The sequence below is a fragment of the Siphateles boraxobius genome, unplaced genomic scaffold (genome assembly GCF_051911475.1).
Source record: "Siphateles boraxobius isolate OS27281-9 unplaced genomic scaffold, OSU_SipBor_1 86, whole genome shotgun sequence".
Classification (NCBI taxonomy): Eukaryota; Metazoa; Chordata; class Actinopteri; order Cypriniformes; family Leuciscidae; genus Siphateles; species Siphateles boraxobius.
In genome coordinates, this window is record NW_027509215.1 from 10,632,501 (window position 1) to 10,652,500 (window position 20,000).

At 37.0% G+C, this 20,000-nt stretch overlaps 1 protein-coding gene across 1 annotated transcript in view; it reads right to left on the reverse strand.

Moving 5' to 3' along the window:
- The window catches only part of lingo3b (leucine rich repeat and Ig domain containing 3b), a 59,063-nt gene extending 46,383 nt beyond the window's left edge, over positions 1-12,680 (reverse strand). The window contains exon 1 of the mRNA XM_077222151.1: positions 12,309-12,680. The gene's annotated coding sequence lies outside the window, so the exon portion shown is untranslated. The remainder of the gene's footprint in view (positions 1-12,308) is intronic.
- Between the last annotated feature and the right edge of the window lie 7,320 nt (positions 12,681-20,000).

Sequence of the window (20,000 nt, forward strand, 5' to 3'; positions counted from 1 at the left end):
CATCCATCAATCCATCCATCCATCCATCCATCCGTCCATCCATCCATCCATCCATGTGTCCATCCATCCATCCATCTTTCCATATCCATCCAACCATCCATCCATTTATCCATCCATCCACCCATCCATCTATCCATCCATCCATCTGTCCATATCCATCCATCCATCCATATCCATCCAACCATCCATCCATCCATCTGTCCATCTATCCATCCATCCATCCATATCCATCCAACCATCCATCAATCCATCCGTCCATCCATCCATCCATCCATCCATCCATCCATCCATATCCATCCATCCATATCCATCCAACCATCCATCCATCTATCTATCCGTCCATCCATCCATCCATCCATCCATCCATCCATCCATCCATCCATCCATCCATATCCATCCATCCGTCCATCTATCCATCCATATCCATCCAACCAACCAACCATCCATCCATCCATCCATCCATCCATCCATCCATCCATCTATCTGTCCATCTATCCATCCATCCATCCATCCATCCATCCATCCATCTGTCCATCCGTCTATCCATCAATCCATCGATCCGTCCATCCATCCAACCATCCATCCATCCATCTTTCTTTCCATCCATCCATCCATCCGTCTATCCATCCATCCGTCAATCTATCCATCCATCCATCTATCCATCCATCCGTCCATCTATCCATCCATATCCATCCATCTATCCATCTATCCGTCCATCTATGCATCTATCCATCCATCCGTCCATCTATCCATCCATCCGTCCATCTATCCATCCATCCGTCCATCTATCCATCCATCCATTTATCCATCCATCCATCCGTCCATCTATCCATCCATCCGTCCATCTATCCATCCATATCCATCCATCTTTCCATCCATCTATCCATCCATCCATCCATCCATCTGTCCATCCATCTGTCCATCCATCCATCCATCTATCCATCCATCTATCCATCCATCTATCCATCCATCCATTTATCCATATTCATCCAACCATCCATCCATCCATCCATCCATATCTATCCAACCATCCATCCATCCGTCCATTTATCTGTCCATCTATCCATCCATCCATCCATCTGTCCATCCGTCTCTCCATCCATCCATCTATCCATCTATCCATCCATCCGTCCATCTATCCATCCATCTATCTGTCCATCTATCCATCAATCCATCCATCCATCCATCTGTCGATCCATCTATCCATCCATCCATCCATCCATCCCTCCATCAATCTTTCCATCCATCCATCTCCATCCATCCATCCCTCCATCCATCCATCTTTCCATCCATCCATCTCCATCCAACCATCCATCCATCCATCCATCCATCCATCTGTCCATCCATCTCCATCCAACCATCCATCTGTCCATCCATCCATCTATCTGTCTGTCCATCTATCCATCCATATCCATCCAACCCTCCATCTATCTGTCCATCCATCCATCCATCTGTCCATCTATCCATCCATCAATCCATCCATCCATCCATCCATCCATCCATCCATCTGTCTGTCCATCTATCCATCCATATCCATCCATATCCATCCAACCATCCATCTATCTGTCCATCCATCCATCCATCTGTCCATCTATCCATCCATCAATCCATCCATCCATCCGTCCGTCCATCCATCCATCCATCCATGTGTCCATCCATCCATCCATCTTTCCATATCCATCCAACCATCCATCCATTTATCCATCCATCCACCCATCCATCTATCCATCCATCCATCTGTCCATATCCATCCATCCATCCATATCCATCCAACCATCCATCCATCCATCTGTCCATCTATCCATCCATCCATCCATATCCATCCAACTATCCATCAATCCATCCGTCCATCCATCCATCCATCCATCCATCCATATCCATCCATCCATATCCATCCAACCATCCATCCATCTATCTATCCGTCCATCCATCCATCCATCCATCCATCCATCCATATCCATCCATCCGTCCATCTATCCATCCATATCCATCCAACCAACCATCAATCCATCCATCCATCCATCCATCTATCTGTCCATCTATCCATCCATCCATCCATCCATCCATCCATCTGTCCATCCGTCTATCCATCAATCCATCGATCCGTCCATCCATCCAACCATCCATCCATCCATCCATCTTTCTTTCCATCCATCCATCCATCCATCCGTCTATCCATCCATCCGTCAATCTATCCATCCATCCATCCGTCCATCTATCCATCCATATCCATCCATCTATCCATCCATCCGTCCATCTATGCATCTATCCATCCATCCGTCCATCTATCCATCCATCCGTCCATCTATCCATCCATCCGTCCATCTATCCATCCATCCATTTATCCATCCATCCATCCGTCCATCTATCCATCCATCCGTCCATCTATCCATCCATATCCATCCATCTTTCCATCCATCTATCCATCCATCCATCCATCCATCCATCCATCCATCTGTCCATCCATCTGTCCATCCATCCATCCATCTATCCATCCATCTATCCATCCATCTATCCATCCATCCATTTATCCATATTCATCCAACCATCCATACATCCATCCATCCATATCTATCCAACCATCCATCCATCCATCCGTCCATTTATCTGTCCATCTATCCATCCATCCATCCATCCATCCATCTGTCCATCCGTCTCTCCATCCATCCATCTATCCATCTATCCATCCATCCGTCCATCTATCCATCCATCTATCTGTCCATCTATCCATCAATCCATCCATCCATCCATCTGTCGATCCATCTATCCATCCATCCATCCGTCTATCCATCCATCCGTCCATCTATCCATCCATCTGTCCATCCATCTGTCCATCCATCCATCCATCCATCCATCCATCTGTCCGTCCATCTGTCCATCCATCCATCCGTCTATCCATCCATCCGTCCATCCATCCATCCATCCATCCATCTGTCCATCCATCCATCTGTCCATCCATCCATCCATCTATCCATCCATCCATCCATCTGTCCATCCGTCTCTCCATCCATCCGTCCATCTATCCATCTATCCATCCATCCGTCCATCTATCTGTCCATCTATCCATCCATCCATCCATCCATCATCCATCCATCCATCCATCCATCCATCTATCTGTCCGTCCATCTGTCCATCCATCCGTCCATCCATCTGTCCATCCATCCATCCCAACATTTAAGTTTATCTTGATATACTTTGATTTTCTAATCAAAAAGTGAGTTAAATGAATTTATTTAATTTTTAATTAATTTGCCTTGCATTGCAATTTTGATTCCTGTTTGCTACCTCAAATCAAATTTAATTAAATTTCATGAATCCACTGGAATTTAAAAAGCATTCTCAACTCAGTTCTGAATTTCCAAACGAGTGCATCGAACTTGTGAAGACAGACACTCTCTGAGAGATTAATGCAAGATCTCATGGTTTATCCTCATAATCACCTCAGAGCAACTGTGTGAATGTTCCTCAGCGCTTAAACAAAACATTAATGTAATTATCATAAACAAGTGCAGATGTCCAGAAGAGATGAACGATGATTCCAGTTTTACCCACAAGGTCAGTTTATATTTGTCTTATAGAGTTGAACAGATTGAGCAAGAAACCTGTTGGACTTTACTTGTTAAACAGACATGCGTATCTATCTCTTTAATTAAGTTATTGCCACAATAAGCTTTAGGGTACACAGATATGATTTCAATTACATTTAGCCTTCAGTAATAAATCTGTCTTTCTCTTTGCTCATCATTCATGTCTGATGTGTTGGGCAAGGACATCTATAATACAGTATCATTAAGATTTACTGTTTTTGAAAGTCTCTTCTGCTCACCAAGGCTGCATTTATCTGATCAAAAATACAGTAAAAATTGTGAAATATTATCACAATGTAAAATAGCTGTCATCTATGTGAATATATAGTAAAGTGTATTTATTCCTGTGATCAAAGCTGAATTTTCAGCATCATTACTCCAGTCTTCAGTGTCACATGATCCTTCAGAATTCAGTACAATATGATGAACTGATGCTCAAGAAACATTTATGATTATTATCAATGTTGAAAACAGTCACGATTTTTGTGGAAACCATGATTCATTTTATTTTTCAGTTCAAAATAACAGCATTTATTTGAAATAACAACCTGTTGTAACATTATAAATGTCTTTACTGTCACTTTTGATCAATTTAATGCATCCTTGCCGAATAAATGTATTAATATCTTTAAAAAAATGGAATTTGCATGCAAATTGATTATGATTATTTTATCCTATGAGTAACATGCCAGATATAATGTAATATTCAACTGATCATGTGATCTCTACATGTCAAAAAGTCAAAATTTCCTTGCATAAAACTTTATAAAGAGAAAAAAATGACTGAGTGCACCTTTAACTTAAACCTGCTAATACTCCTCTTGTGGTTTATTAGCCAGTTTTTTTCCAAAATGACTTATGGTTCATAAAGCCGGTCTCTCTTTGTCTCATCACACAGATATGGTGTCTAGCAGACAGTCTTTGTCTTATAATAGATATCTCATAATTCCACATGTCTGTTCTTTTATTCTGGTATGAATTGTAATGAGATGAGGGTGTCAGAGGTGCTGCACACTTTTCAACACTTCTGCTACAGTATCACACTGTTTTACATGCAGTTTCTATATAAAATAAGTACAAAAATAAGTCACATTTCATCAAATTTCTGATGTGATTCAGAGCAATGACAGATCGCATACAAAAAATGCAATGCAATCTCTTAAATATCATTTTTTTCTCCTAGACCAGTTGTTTGTGAGTGTATGAAATTAATTAAATGAAAATAAATGTGCAATTAAAATAAATAAATGGGGCCAAGCACAAAAAAAGCATGATGAGTTATGCATGTTTGGCTGGAAGCATCAGACAGACTGCAACAATGAGTAAATAAAGACTCATTCGATTATTTTACACCAAACGGCTGAAAAATCACAAATACAAATCACTAGTAATATCATTTAATTGCTTATGACTTTTGACCAATAGGTGGCGCTTTTTTCAAGGTCAGTGTGAGGTGACAATGACGCATTCAAAGTTTGGAGTAATAAAGCACTGCAAAGTTACAGCCTAAAAATCAGCTTGGCATAAAATTTGTTGATTGTGTTATTCGACATCTTTCTTTGAAAAGTAGATTTTTTTAAATGTCAAACAAACATGGCATAATTGGTATCACTGTTTTCAGTATAACTAAAGGAATTTATCAAGATCGACTTTCATTTAAATAGGCAAAAGTCATCAAAAGCTATTAGCTAAGTTATAAGCAAAAAATAGCCATTTTTCATATCTCCAGACCATTAGGTGGCGCTGAGCCGAAACACTGCAAGTATCCTCAGGTAATGCTTGTGATAACATGTACCAAATCTGGTCTGATTATGCCGAGGAGTTGCGGAAATATAGCCTTAGATACATCCATTTTTAACATGCTCTTCATCAAAATCATTCGCCCGTTATTCAAGAACGGGTTGGTTTATCAAAAATCTTTTAAGAACTTTTTAAAAAAGTATGTTCACCATGTAGGACAAAAAATCAAAATGCTGTAAAATTTTTCATGGTGGAAAATGACGTCATGGGGTTCAATTGAAGAATCTTGAGGAAAAAATTATATTTTTGGTTCATTTTATGGTTCATAAGTTATTAGCATAAACATGCATGCAACTTTGGACAGTTGGTGGCGCTAGAGGGATTGAGTTAGAGACTCCAAAATTGGTGTGGTTATTGTTCAGACTTTCCTCCATCTGTGTGCTAAATTTCATAATTTTTAGCCAAAGACTCATAAGCAGATGAAGGACGAGTAAGATTAATAGTAATAAGAACACTAACGAATACAATTTGGTGCTTGGTCCCTTATAACAATTATCTATAACAAGTATTTTATATGTTTACCGTGTAAATGTGTTGATAAATTATTGAAAAAATACAATTTCAAAGATATATAAAACATTTTCATAGGGCTTTGGCTGACAAAATAGTTAGAAAATCCATCCATATTCTAGAGATCTCAACATGTGTTCTCACAAAATCTCCACATCATCTCAAACTGTGCTCAGATTTGCCAAGAAACCAAAAACTGCAATCAAGAGCCATCGATACGATCTCAAACGATCTCAAACTCTCAAGGTCAAATGATCTGAGTTCCACATTCATTTTATTGCTCTATATATTCTTACTGCATGATGACTCATTTGTATCGGATTTATTTTAGGAATATTAACTGAATACTTAACTAAGAACTCCATTAAGTTCCCTGAGCTTTCAAAGAGCAACCTTTGAGAGCCATAAAACTTTCCTCCGAGACCATTTAAGGAACAAGCCAAATAAACACACTATTGTGCACCGAGTCTTAATTATGTGGATCCACTCCACTAATGAAAGAGGAAATTTCCAACAACACATGAAATGACAAACATTTCCTGCCGCTACTTTGTTTCTCCGTCAAACGTGTTTTGTTTCTCGTTACTTCATTCTACAAAATCAAATAGGAAAAACAGAATGCAGCGCTAGTTTGGGTTTGTTAGTCCATTACCGCTGATGACATACAGATACAGGGACCCTGCCTTTCCGGGATCGGACCCCCAGACAAAAAACGCATCAGAAATGCACAACATTTAACATGATGTAAAAGGTCTTTAAACTCACCATGAAAGAAAAATGAACCACTCTTATTTTTATGGAATATTGCAGTATATACAGTGCCTAGCATAAGTGAACACACCCATGCTTACGTTGACTACAAAGAGGAATAAAAATTATAAATACCTTACTTATAATTAATGAATACCTTAATTAAAAACAATAAAGAAAAATCCAATAAATTTACATGTATTCATTTAGCAGACGCTTTTATCCAAAGCGACTTACAAATGAGAACAATAGAAGCAGTTAAACTAACAGTAGGACAACAATACGCAAGTGCTATAACCCCTCTCAGTTTAACTTTAGTGCAGTTTTTTTTCTTTTTTTAAATAGAAAAAGATCCATTCTGGATCAATTGTAGAGGTTTGACAGAGCAAGCTGGAAGACCAGCCAGGAGAGCATTACAATAGTCCAGTCTGGATAAAACAAGTGCTTGGATAAGGAGTTGTGTAGCATGCTCTGTAAGGAAGGGCCTGATCCTCCTAATGTTGTGCAAGGCAAATCTGTAGGACCAGGCAGTTCTAGCAGCCCGTTCTCATCCTTTGGCGTCATACATGTGACGCTTTGGACATTTCGTTGAAATCTTACGCACATGGCATCCTTTAGCATCAATATGAGACGCAGAACCCAAGGCGTCATACAGGTGACGCTCGTCTAAATCCAACGCACATGGCATCCTTTAGCGTGAATATGAGACGCAGATCCCAAGGCGTCATAACCGTACCCTACCCCAGACCTAAACATACCCATATTAGTGCGTGTTATATTGACGCTAAAGGATGCCATGTGTGTAAGATTTCGACGAAATGTCATATGGCGTCACCTATATGACGCCAAAGGATGAGAATGCGTTGGTTCTAGCAATGTGGTCTGTGAATTTCAACTGATCATCAATTACATCCCCAAGGTTCCTAGCTGATCTTAATGGAGTTATGGATTATGAGCCTAGCTGAATGGAGAAGTTGTGATGAAGTGTTGGGTTGGCCGGGACCACAAGTAGCTCTGTCTTCGCAAGGTTTAGTTGAAGGTGGTGGTCCTTCATCCAGCCAGATATTAGGCAGTCTGTTAGGCAGGCTGAGATACGATTTATTAAATAAATGTTCTTCCTTAAAATACAGGGTGCATAAGTCAGGACACCCCTATGTTAAATTCCCATAGAGACAGGAGATTTTGATTTTTAAAGGCCAGTTGTTTCATGGATTCAGGATAATATGCATCCTGATAAAGTTCCCTTGGCCTTTGGGATTAAAATATCCCACATCATCACATTCCCTTCACCATATCTAGAGATCGGCATGAGGAAGTTTTCATAAGATCATCTCTCAATGCAAATCATACCAGCTATTAGCCTAACTGAAATAACACCATGCCGATCTCTAGATATGGTGAAGGGAATGTGAAGATGTGGGATATTTTAATCCCAAAGTCCAAGGGAACTTTATAAGGATACATATTATCCCGGATCCATGAAATAACTAGCCTTTAAAAATAAACATCTGCTGTCTCTATGGGAATTAAACAGGGGGGAAAAGTATATCGACAACAACTTACGTTTAATTTAGAATTTAATGTGCATCTGTGTGATGTTTTTCTCCTATCTGAAGAATAATTCATGGTGTCCCAGCAAGCAATTTGGCACTTAAAAGACGTCTAATAGCCCAAGAATAGTCTAGTCATCAATTAGATAAAGAAATGAGTGAAGAAATGAAACCAAACACCTTGTAATCACTGTTGACTTTACTTACATGATGGAATATCCTACATCTCGCAAGTTATTTTAGCAAACACGACATGTAACCGATTTCAAGGTTATTTTGTCTAGAAGTGTGTTCCTCATTGGACTATGTATGGAGTCTATAGTTAACCGAGACGCTGAAATGACTGCTGTTGCTTGCTGGGGTGGTTCAGGGTTAGTGGTTTGTTTGTTCGCCGAGTATGAGCAACACTAACAGTGACGCTAGTCTTAGATAACACCACTCATTTCATGCTGCTCATTGCAAATGCAATGTGTGCCTTATGTATGCAAATGAGCACTTAATCAAAAGGAAGCAACATGCAAAAAAAATCATCCTCTGCAGTCTAATCAGCACAAACAATGCATTTATTCGAAATCACTGATAATTGTCATCCCGGAGGACCAGCTAATGCGCAATTCAGCCATTATCAAGATATTTTTGCTTCTGTTTGAGTCCTTCGCTTGATTACCGCAGAAACTGAATGATGACCAGTGTGATAACATTCCTGCTGTCTGATTCACCTTCAAATGGACACGGCAAACAGAAGGACGCTAACATGCAAGCTATGTATATTATAGCTTGATTTCTCTCTCTCTTTCCATCTCTCCATGCTCCGTCTTTCTCATGCTCTCGTTGGCGGTTCGAGATTGTAGCCTGTTTAAAACCCTCATGGCCCTGGGCAACACGGTAACGCGCCTGTCAAAAACACTCGCTGTTATAATGGCCTGGACTCGCGAACTGGAGAGAGGCAGAAAACACGCTGTGCACACACACACACACACACACACACACACACACACACACACGCTTATCTCACATTGTTTTCTGCCAGATATCAACGGCTATGTTCCTAAATTATTGCACGTTCCCTTCACAGAGATGTCAATCCCTGACTGTTAGAATAGAGACTTGCTTGCATATCAGATTTTTTTTTTGACTCTATAAAAATATCACTTCTGTAATATCATGCATCTCGTCTAGAGTTTAAGATTTTCTTGACAATGGCTCAAACAATGCTCGCCATCACAAAGCTTGAGAGCTCAAAATGCACTCAAACAGTTCTCATCAAATAATCCGAGCTTTTAAAATTCTACACTCTTACTCAGTTACAAATATTGACTCATTTGTGCCTGTTTTTATTTCGCCAGAGGAATTTTTGGCATCTGAGACTAAGTTGATATCTAATTGAATCTGACTAAGATCTGCCAAAATTGAAACAAGTCTCAGAGCAATAAAATGTTTGTCTGGGCCGTCTCATATAACTCAGAATTACTCTAATTCGGGGCTTTTTTCACCAAGGGAGAAAGCGGTCAAACAGTGGCTAAAACAAATTATCAACAGTACAAAAGAAATATGACAAGAAATGAGACTGAATAGTCCAACACTGTGTACTCTTCCAGATCTTGAGCTGTCGAAAAAAAAATGTTAATCTTTGAGAATTATTCTCACTTATTTCTTGGGGAAATCTTATTCACTGCAAAAAATGCTTTTCTAACTTAGCCTAGTATTTTTGTCTTGTTTCCAGTCCAAATATCAAACATTTCTTAAATCAAAAAGCATTTACTAAAGTACTAAAATGGCATTTGTTTTCTGGGGAAATAAATAAAAATTAAGTGAGTTTTTGCTCAAAACAAGCTAAATTATCTGCCAATAGGGTGAGAATTAACATTATTTCTCTTACCCCATTGGCAGATCATTTTGCTTTTTTTTAAGCATCAACTCACTTAATTTTGATTAATTCCCCCGGAAAACAAGACATAATATCTCATGTCATTTTACTCATCTAGTAAATGCATCTTGATTTAAGAATTTGTTGATATTTGGACTGGAAACAAGACACAAATACTGAGTTGGAAAAGCATTTTTCGCAGTGTTAAAGCCAAAATGCATTTAAGATATTTAATCAACATCCAACGGTTTTTGAATAAACTGTAGCGACCCATTCGTTGACAATCATATAAATTTCGGTCAAATAAAGAAGGGCTGCACGATATCGTGGATGTGATGTTAAATATAGAGATTGTAGTTGATCTGTACGGATCAGGCACCAAGGTTCGAAACACACTTAATTGGAAAGTTTAACCAGAACAGAATGAAAGCTTGTCGTTTGCACGTGTTTTAGGTCCTGCTAGTTTAAACATTTAAGCAGTTTTAAACCAATCGAGCTCAATAAGATGCGAAAGAACTCAATTCACAATCACCGAATTCCCTTTCCTTCTCTATTTGTGCTTGAACGGACACACACACTCATAATTATGTCAAAATGCCCGTCTTGGCGAGTGTCCTCGTAAACACAGTCGCTTATGGCTAACGTGAACGCAAAAAATGTAGAGAAAAAAACGAATGCGTATCATTATATTGGATCCGTGCATTTAATCTTAAAGTGACGGCAGCCTAATATTCCTGCTGTCATTATCTTAATCAAACGACAAAATACAAAGAGAAAATCACTTTTGCAGCTTTAACAAAGATTAATTATATTTAATGTATACAGTGAAGACTATGCAGTGTTATTTTACATTTTAATATTCAATGTCTGTATAGACTCACCTGAAAAACAAAGCACTGTTTATGTCATTTGTATCTTTGTTCTATTGTAATATAATTTGTTAATTATTTTAACACAGATTCACTCCACTACATGTTTTCCTATCACATTATATATCACAGAAAAACAAAATAGGCATATTGCATTTCCAATATCGTGCAGCCCTAAATTACAAGATATTTTTGCAGTGTATAAAACATACAATATGCTTCAAATGCTTACTCACATATGTAAATATGCACTACTTTAACGGCACGATAAGGCGATGTAGTTGTTGAGGAAAAAACTTCTCCTAAGTATCCGCGTGTCCAATTTCCCACTAGGAAAATCATATTTACGATAATTCCGATAGCATTTGAAGACAGCATTAAATCACTGAAAGCATGAAGGAACAGAGAAATAGGTGAAATGTCAGGTGAGAGAAGAAAGTGCCTCATTGTGCCATTACTCATCATCCTTTCCATCAAGTCAAGCCAGCTTCATTTATATAGAACATTATACAATAAAAATTGCTGCTTTACAGTAAAAATCAGCGTGAGTGTCTCAAAACACTGTTTCCTCCAGTAACCCAATGTGATTGATTACAATTTTATTAATAATCACTCATGGATTACACTGGAGGAAATTTACTTACAAGTTGCTGTTCCATATTCATTTAAGCTGCAAACTAAATGTATACATATTTGATTCAATTATGAATATACACATACTGAACTAAAAAAGCAGAAAACACAAATGTTTACAAGACACATTAATACTAACACACGCACTACAAGACTAATTTTCATATTATTCGGCTTATCTTTATGTATATTTATTTGATCTTTTTTAACGTTAATTATTTGCATAAATGAGGCCCACGTTGTTTGTTGACATCAATGTATTGCCATGCACAAGAGTTTATGTGAAAATTAATTTTGAGTCAATAAAATCTGGTCATGAAATGTGTGCCGGGCGACAAGCTTCTGTTTTACTCTGATTTCTAGAGACAGAGACTTGAACATGACTCTCTATTGGAGCTCAATCCCTCACCAATATAGTGTTTGGAAATAGAAAAAGCCATAATAATACACGACTGAACAACATCACACGGGCTGGATGAGAGTCGGCTCACTTTATCCAAACAAAACTTCCACTGTTTCCTCAGCATCAGGATGAAAGCGACACACTCCTGCCTCGGATAATGTTGCATAACCTCAATGTTTTCACCCGCGCTCTCCACAGGTATCTCGGCTTCAGGGTTCACCTGTTCTTCTTCCCGTGTGTGTGTGTGTGTGTGTGTGTGTGTGTGTGTGTGTGTGTGTGTGTGTGTGTGTGTGTGTGTGTGTGTGTGTGTGTGTGTGTGTGAGAGAGAAGTTTACTCACCCAGGTCTTGGCTGTGTCCTCATCTGTGTGTCTCCTCGGCTCCTGCTCGCCGTCTCCTCCTCCTGTCTGTCCATAAGTCACACGACCGAGTCCATACGTGTCCTCAAGCCCGAGTGTGTGTGTGTGTGTGTGTTTGAGTGAGTGTTTACCTCTGGCATCAGAAACGCGGACCACATAAAACCCTCTTCCTTCACACGCACGATAAGAGATGCTCTTCCATAGTGTGTCAGCGCGCGCTCGTGTGTGTGTGTGTGTGTGTGAGTGAGAGAGAGAGAGAGAGAGAGAGAAAGAGAGAGACGGAACACACACTGTCTCTGGCGCTGTCTATCTGCTTCTGTTTGGTTTCGCTGATGCTGAGACTGAGAGACACACACACACACTCAGGGTTCGTCTCACAAGTGCAGCACTGGAGCAGAAACGTAGCATCGCTAAGGGCTCGTGATAATTCAATTACGTTCAATTCACATAGGCTATAGCGTTTTTTTTTTTTTTTTTTTTTTTACAATAGGCTACATATCCTTTCAAAAGTAGCTTAACTAAAAATGCATTACAGCGTTTTTTAGAAAACACATTCTTTCAAAGTAGCTTTACTAAAAATGCATTTTAGAGTTTTTAACAAAACATATCCTTTCAAAGTAGCTTTCAACTAAAAATGCATTTTAGCGTTTTTTACAAAACATACCCGTTTTTTTCAAAACATAATCCTTTCAAAGTAGCTTTACTAAAAATGCATTAGGCCTATAGCGTTTTTTTACAAAACACATCCTTTCAAAAGTAGCTTTACTAAACCCATTACAGCGTTTTTAAGAAAACACATCCTTTCAAAGTTGTTTCACTAAATGTATTATAAGGTTTTTTACAAAACATATCCATTCGAAGTAGCTTACTAAAAATGCATTGCATGTGATAAAAATTTAATATGTTGTTAAGTGATTGCTATGTTATTCTGGGTGGTGGAGACACACAACCCAGATATAGCTATTTGATTCTGGGGCAAATCTGGTTGAGTTTCGGCTGAGAGTTTGCCCCACATTCCACATGGAAATACAGCCCAAGATTTGCCCAAAAGCTGCTTGCCGAAAGCTAGCCAGATCCATGCCGGACTCAGACCAAAACTTACCCATAACATCTTCCATGTCCATCAGCCATAACTGGCCCAAAACTGCCAGAATCCCCAAATGTCAGACAGAAAAAGTCAAACTGCAACCAACTTTTACCCTGAACTCACTCACAACTGAATTGATTTTTCTTTTATGCCAAAAATCATTAGGATATTAAGTAAAGATCATGTTCCATGAAGATATTTTGAAAATTTCCTACCGTAAATAAATGTAAAAATATTTTTTGAGTGAATGCATGCAGCAAAAGCGCAAACATAAATGCACAACTTTAAAGGTGATTTTCTCAATATTTCGATTTTGTTGCACCATTTGGCCAAATATTGTCCTATACTAACAAAGCTTATTTATTCAGCTTTCATATTATGTATAAATCTCAATTGCAAGATTTTGTCAACCCGATCTCACGGCAATTCGTACGAATTTTACGAGGTGGCTAATTCGTACAAATTCATACGACCTCACTGTGATTTTTGCTCAGTCGTACATACAGTGTTTTACGAGTTGCCCAATTCGTAATGACCTACCCCTGACCCCGCCCCTAAACCTAACCGTCACGTGGGTTTAGACAAATCATACGAATTTGTACGAGTGAGGTCGTAAGAATTCATACGAATTAGCCACCTTTTAATCACTCGTACAAATTCGTACGAATTGGTCGTGAGATATCGAATGTTTTGTGATATATTATACTGATTTCTGAAGGATCATGTGACACTGAAGACTGGAGTAATGATGCTGAAAATTCCAACCCGATCCGTACGAATTTTACGAGGTGGCTAATTTGTACGAATTCTACGAGGTGGCTAATTTGTACGAATTCATCTGACCTCACTCATAAAAATTCATTACATTTTTGCTAAATCAAACATATTTTACGAGTTACCAAATTCGTGAATTCGTATGAATGACCTACACCTGACTCCGCCCCTAAACCTCACCGTCACGGGCTTTAGACAAATCGTACGAGTGAGGTCATACAAATTTGAATTGTACGAATTGGTCGTGCACTGTAAAAAAAATTCTAATCTCCCCAACTCAAAATTTTCTAGTGACTGCATGGTCACATCAACATTTTTCAATCGGCCCAAGTGAAATTCTGCTAAATAAATGTTATCAATTTGCAGAATTTCACTTGGGCCAATTGAAAAATGTTGATGTGACCATGCAGTCACTAGACAATTTTGAGTTGGGGAGGTTAGACATGTTTTACAGTGTTAGATAGTTGTGAAAATTCAGCTTGGATCACGGGAAAAAATTACCTTTAAAAAAAAATAATCTTTTTTTACTGTGTTTTTTGTATTTTTAATCAAATAAATGCAGCCTTGGTGAGCAGAAGAGACTTCTGTAAAACATATAAAATCTTCCCGATCCCAAACTTTAGGAGCGTACGTCTATCCTGAAAAAGGGCCGTTACAGGGTCAAGGGTACAACTTTTCCTAGTGTTAATGTGATAATAGTGCACATTATTCACAAGAAAAAATAAAGATTTACATCAAAAAATATAATAACTGCTCCACCTCTAAATTCAGGCATGTTTGAGTAATGTACATTTTAGTCACATATCTATTTAACCATTGCATAGTCAACTACTAAATTATGGCCGATAGTTAATACACACACTGATTAACTTATTTATACTGCAAAAATAGCAAATATTTGAAAAGAAGCTTTACCACTTGCAAGTTCACCTTCAAGCACAATCCACTTCAAAATATCATATGAAGTCGTTGAGTTTAAACTCAATGACTATATTATCTTATGTAGAGATGCTTTATAATAAACTCACCACATTAATTTTGGTCTTGTTGCACAGTTGCAAATGCGTTTTCATGCTGGTTTTAAATGTTCTGTTGTATTTCCCCATCATGCACATAAATGCATGTTTATAAGGAGAAGTGTTTGTGCTGCTCTATAGGAGAACGTGTGTGTGACGGCACGTCTCAGGATCTGTGTGTGTGTGTGTGTGTGTGTGTGTGTGTGTGTGTGTGTGTGTGTGTGTGTGTGTGTGTGTGTGTGTGTGAAACCGCAACACAGAAGGAGCCTCAGTGTCTCGCTGCGTTAACATTGTAATTGGATTTCACTTCAGCAGTCACTAAAAGCTTGCTCTGTGTGTGTGTGTGTGTGTGTGTGTGTGCGTGTGTGTGTGTGTGTGTCTGTGCACTGCAGTCCTCTGTAAATCTACACATTCCAATAATTTCAAAAGGCGAGCGAATAGAAGTAAAGGCTTTAGCTTTTACTGTTTTCAGACTAGACTTGTGGTGTCGCATCAACCGTTTTCCGTTTTCACAGATTCACGTTTTTGAAGTTTACACGGAGATAATAACATTTTCAAATTTTTTTAAAACTTGCACCCCAGAACCTGTTTCAAAGTTTGCGTTCTCGATCACCAAACACTGTAATCGTGTAAATGAACGTCCAGAACGCATTAAAAGTTTCTGTATTCAGTAAAAACGGTGTGTGTGTTAGCGGCCGCTGAGTTAATAACTAATGATCTTTACAACGGAAGTCAATCAATCAAAACTAACTTTATCTGGACAATAACTTTATTCTAGATCTGCTGTAAAGCCTAAACAATCTCTGTTACTGTAATCTCCTATTATCACTGTAAAGCTGCTGTGAAACTCTATATTGCACAAACTAATGGAAAAGTTCATGGAAGAGTTAATATGAGGCTCTATATGGTTATTGAGTTCAATTATTCAGGGACCACATTTGATATTTTCATGTACAGTTATAGATGACTTTCATTGAATATTAAAACCAACAGCTTGAATGATATGTTGAGCTATTAACTCTTTGCAAATGAATAAATGTTGATAGTGACCATGTTCAGCTCAAATAATGACAAAAACACCATACAAGTATAATAAAACTAGATTTTGTGTTAAATTGGAGTTCAGTTTTGGAGCAACACAAGGCCGAGTAAATGATGACAATGATCATTATGGATGATTTATTAGAGGCTCGTCTCACGCAGGACTTCAATAACTCAAGTTAAACATCTTCATTTTCCAGGATGCTTTATGAAGTAAATGAATGACGACATTAAAGCCAGTGATCTCTCCAAACAAACGTCCCGTCACACAGACAAACAACTCAATCGGGTTTGTGCAAATTGAGTAAATTGTTCAACTGAGTGAAAGAATGAGCCAATTACTGATCTCGTTATTGTGGACATCGTTTATCATCCGTGCAACTTCTGTGAAAGCTCGTTTTATCCGCGCATTTACAGATTGCATGTGGATTTAGATGTGCAATTGATTTTTTTAAATGGCTTGATGTAATGTGCATTTCACTCTGGAAGCCAAAAGAAAAAAAATCATGTTCTGGCAAAACAAATTATCAGATAAAAAGTCAAAATTATGACATACTTATAAGATGAAAAGTCATAATTATGACTTTAAAAGTTGACATTATGACATACTAAGTTGCAATTATGACCGTAAAAGTCATACTTATGACATAAAAAGTCAAAATGATCACTTACTAAATTGAAAGTATGAGATTAAAAAGTCAAAATGACAGTCATAATTGCCAAAATTTTTTTAATTATGACAAGTAGTATGACTTTTGATGTCATTATTATGCCATTAGAATGTCAGTTTCGACTTTTTAAGTTTATATTTTGACTTAGTATATCATAATTGACTATTAAAGACTTAATTTTGACGTAAACTTGAACTTTTTATCTAGTTTTGACTTTTTTCTCAATTATGACTTAGAATGTCATATTTTTGACTGTCATAAATTCAACTTAATAATTGTGACTTTTTAAGTCATAATTTTGACTTAGTATGTCAATTTTGACAATTTCAATTTTGACAATTTCAATTTTTTTGTCATTATTTTAACTTTGTCTTAATTTCAATTTTGACATTTTAAGTCATAATTTTGACTTTTTATCTTATAATTATGCCTTTTATAGTCATAATTTTGACTTAGTATGTCATAATTTTGACTTTATCTCATAATTATGCCTTTTATAGTCATAATTTTGATTTAGTATGTATAATTTTGACTTTTATAGTCATAATTTTGACTATGTCATAATTTTGACTATCTCATAATTATGCCTTTTTTAGTCATAATTTTGATTTAGTATGTATAATTTTGACTTTTATAGTCATAATTTTGACTTAGTATGTCATAAATTTGACTCTATCTTATAAGTATGCCTTTTATAGTCATAATTTGGACTTTTTGTCAGTTTTGACAAGCAATAATTTGACTTTTCAACTCACAATTATGACTTAGTATGGTATAATGTCAAATGAGTATGTCATAATGATGATTTCCAGTACCAGAGCATGATGTTTCCCCTTATGTGCTGTAAATGAGCTTCCACGGTTTCAGTCATGCATTAACCAGATGTGTTTCTCTTCATGCGTGTGTTTCTCGAGCAGGAAATATAGGTCACAGTCACACCGAAGCTTCTCTCAGTTCTGACACACAATAACAACCCACACTATTGACTTCCTCATCCAGGTCTTCTTTCATCAGCATCTCCTCCGGAGGCTGGAGAGAAAATCCCATCTCAGGACCCGTTCTCCTGACACACACACGGTTTAACCGTAATCCAGGCCTGGAGGCTGAGGGATTATGGGAAACATATTGGCCATCATTAGGGAAGCCTGGATTTGACACTTGGATACAAACTTGCACAAAATAATGGCCTAAATGCAAAATTCAATTTAATTCATATTTATTTGTATAGCTCTTTTCACAACACACATCATTTCAAAGCAGCTTTACAGAAAATGCATGAAAAATTCAAATGAATTTAAACAAACTAACTAATAAACTTAATGTGATGCATATTTGTCAGACATACAGAACTATAAAAATATAAAAAAACATTGCATAGTTTGTTATTAACTATTTGATTCTAACTCTGTTCATTGTGAAAACAATTATATTTATTCAGTTAAAAAAATATGAACATGTTTAAAACATGGCTAGCTGCGATCAAGCACTATTTAATAATTATATGAAAAATAAACCTGATTATTGTGCCATTAAAACACATTTATGTCATTAGTATCACGGAAATCTGTTTTATTTATGTATGGATGACAAATATGCATCACATTTAAAAGCACATTTAAATACAGAATATCCATGTTTATTTATTATCAAATAATTTTTAATTTTTGGCTAGACATATTTTAACCATGTTCATTGATTCTAAGCAATTTGAATAACTGCATTTTGAATATATGTTTATGTAAATCAAATCAAATAGATACAAATAGTTCATAATAATATACAGTATACCTTTCATTTATGTATGGATGACAAATATGCATCACATTTAAAAGCACATTTCAAAGAATATCCACGTTTGTTTATTATCAATAAATCCAATCAAATTAAAATGATCAATAAATTGAGACTGGCGGGTTCCACGGCTAGCCATATTTTAATCATGTTCACAATTAAACTGATTCTAAGCAATTTGAATAAATGCATTTTCAATATATGGTTATTTAAATCAAATATGCATCACATTAAGTTGTTAGTTTATGTAAAAACAGTGTAATGCACATGAATGTAAGTGTTATCCGCGATTGAAATAAATATGTTTTGAGTGTACAGTGAGTTTTACGGCAGCAGAAGTGAGTGTCTTATAGACCGCTGTGGGTTTTTTCAAGCATTCAAGCGTCACTAACCCAAACGCCTCGAGGAAATCTCCAGTCCCGTTCTGGATCTCCTGCATCCGCTGAGCTGGGAAACTTGCAGTCGGAGCGTGCTCACACTTTACAGCGGGGAAACTCCAGATGAAGAAGCTGAAACCAGAACACGAGAGCAAGTGTTCATGTTCCTCATCACATCATGTGTGTCAGTTTGATCAGATCAGGAAATGATTGAAACTACAGGATGTTTTTAAGATGATTGTCAGCTCCATTGTCAACCACAATCACAGTTTGCACATCAATGCTAGCATTTTTAGATATTTCTTTCTGGAAAAACACCCAAGTACTGCTTAGGATATTTTTTAGCGTATTACCATATTCATGCATCTTGATGAATGACGTATAATGCAACTGTTTGTCAGATGAATGCCTTTGAGCTAAAATATTTTAAGTTAATATTTCAATAATTGATCAATACATTTTCATGTTCATGGTTCTCTAATGTTGGCAGATGACATGCAGGTAAACAAATAATATATTTCACAATTTTGGTAAATATTTTATTCTGATTGTATGTATTTACATATAATTTATTTCAATTTAATGGTTTCATGATGTAATTAAATTATTAGCTTTAACTTGCAAACCACAAACCGTGAGTTAATGTGTGTCAGTTCAGTCAGATCAAGAATTGAGACTAAAACTTTAATCTCCATTTCCATCTTATTTTCATCTCCACTTTACCTTCTGCTCTTCATACAACTATTTTGCACATGACATGCATTAAATGCAGAAGCTCTTTTATTTTTCTCCAATTGAACTTGTATTCAATAATTGTATCCCTTAAAACTCATATTTGATCACGAAAATTACATATTGAAGTGTTTTTTCCTTGAATTACTTTTCTTCATGTCTTAAAATATCTTTTAGTATCCGCG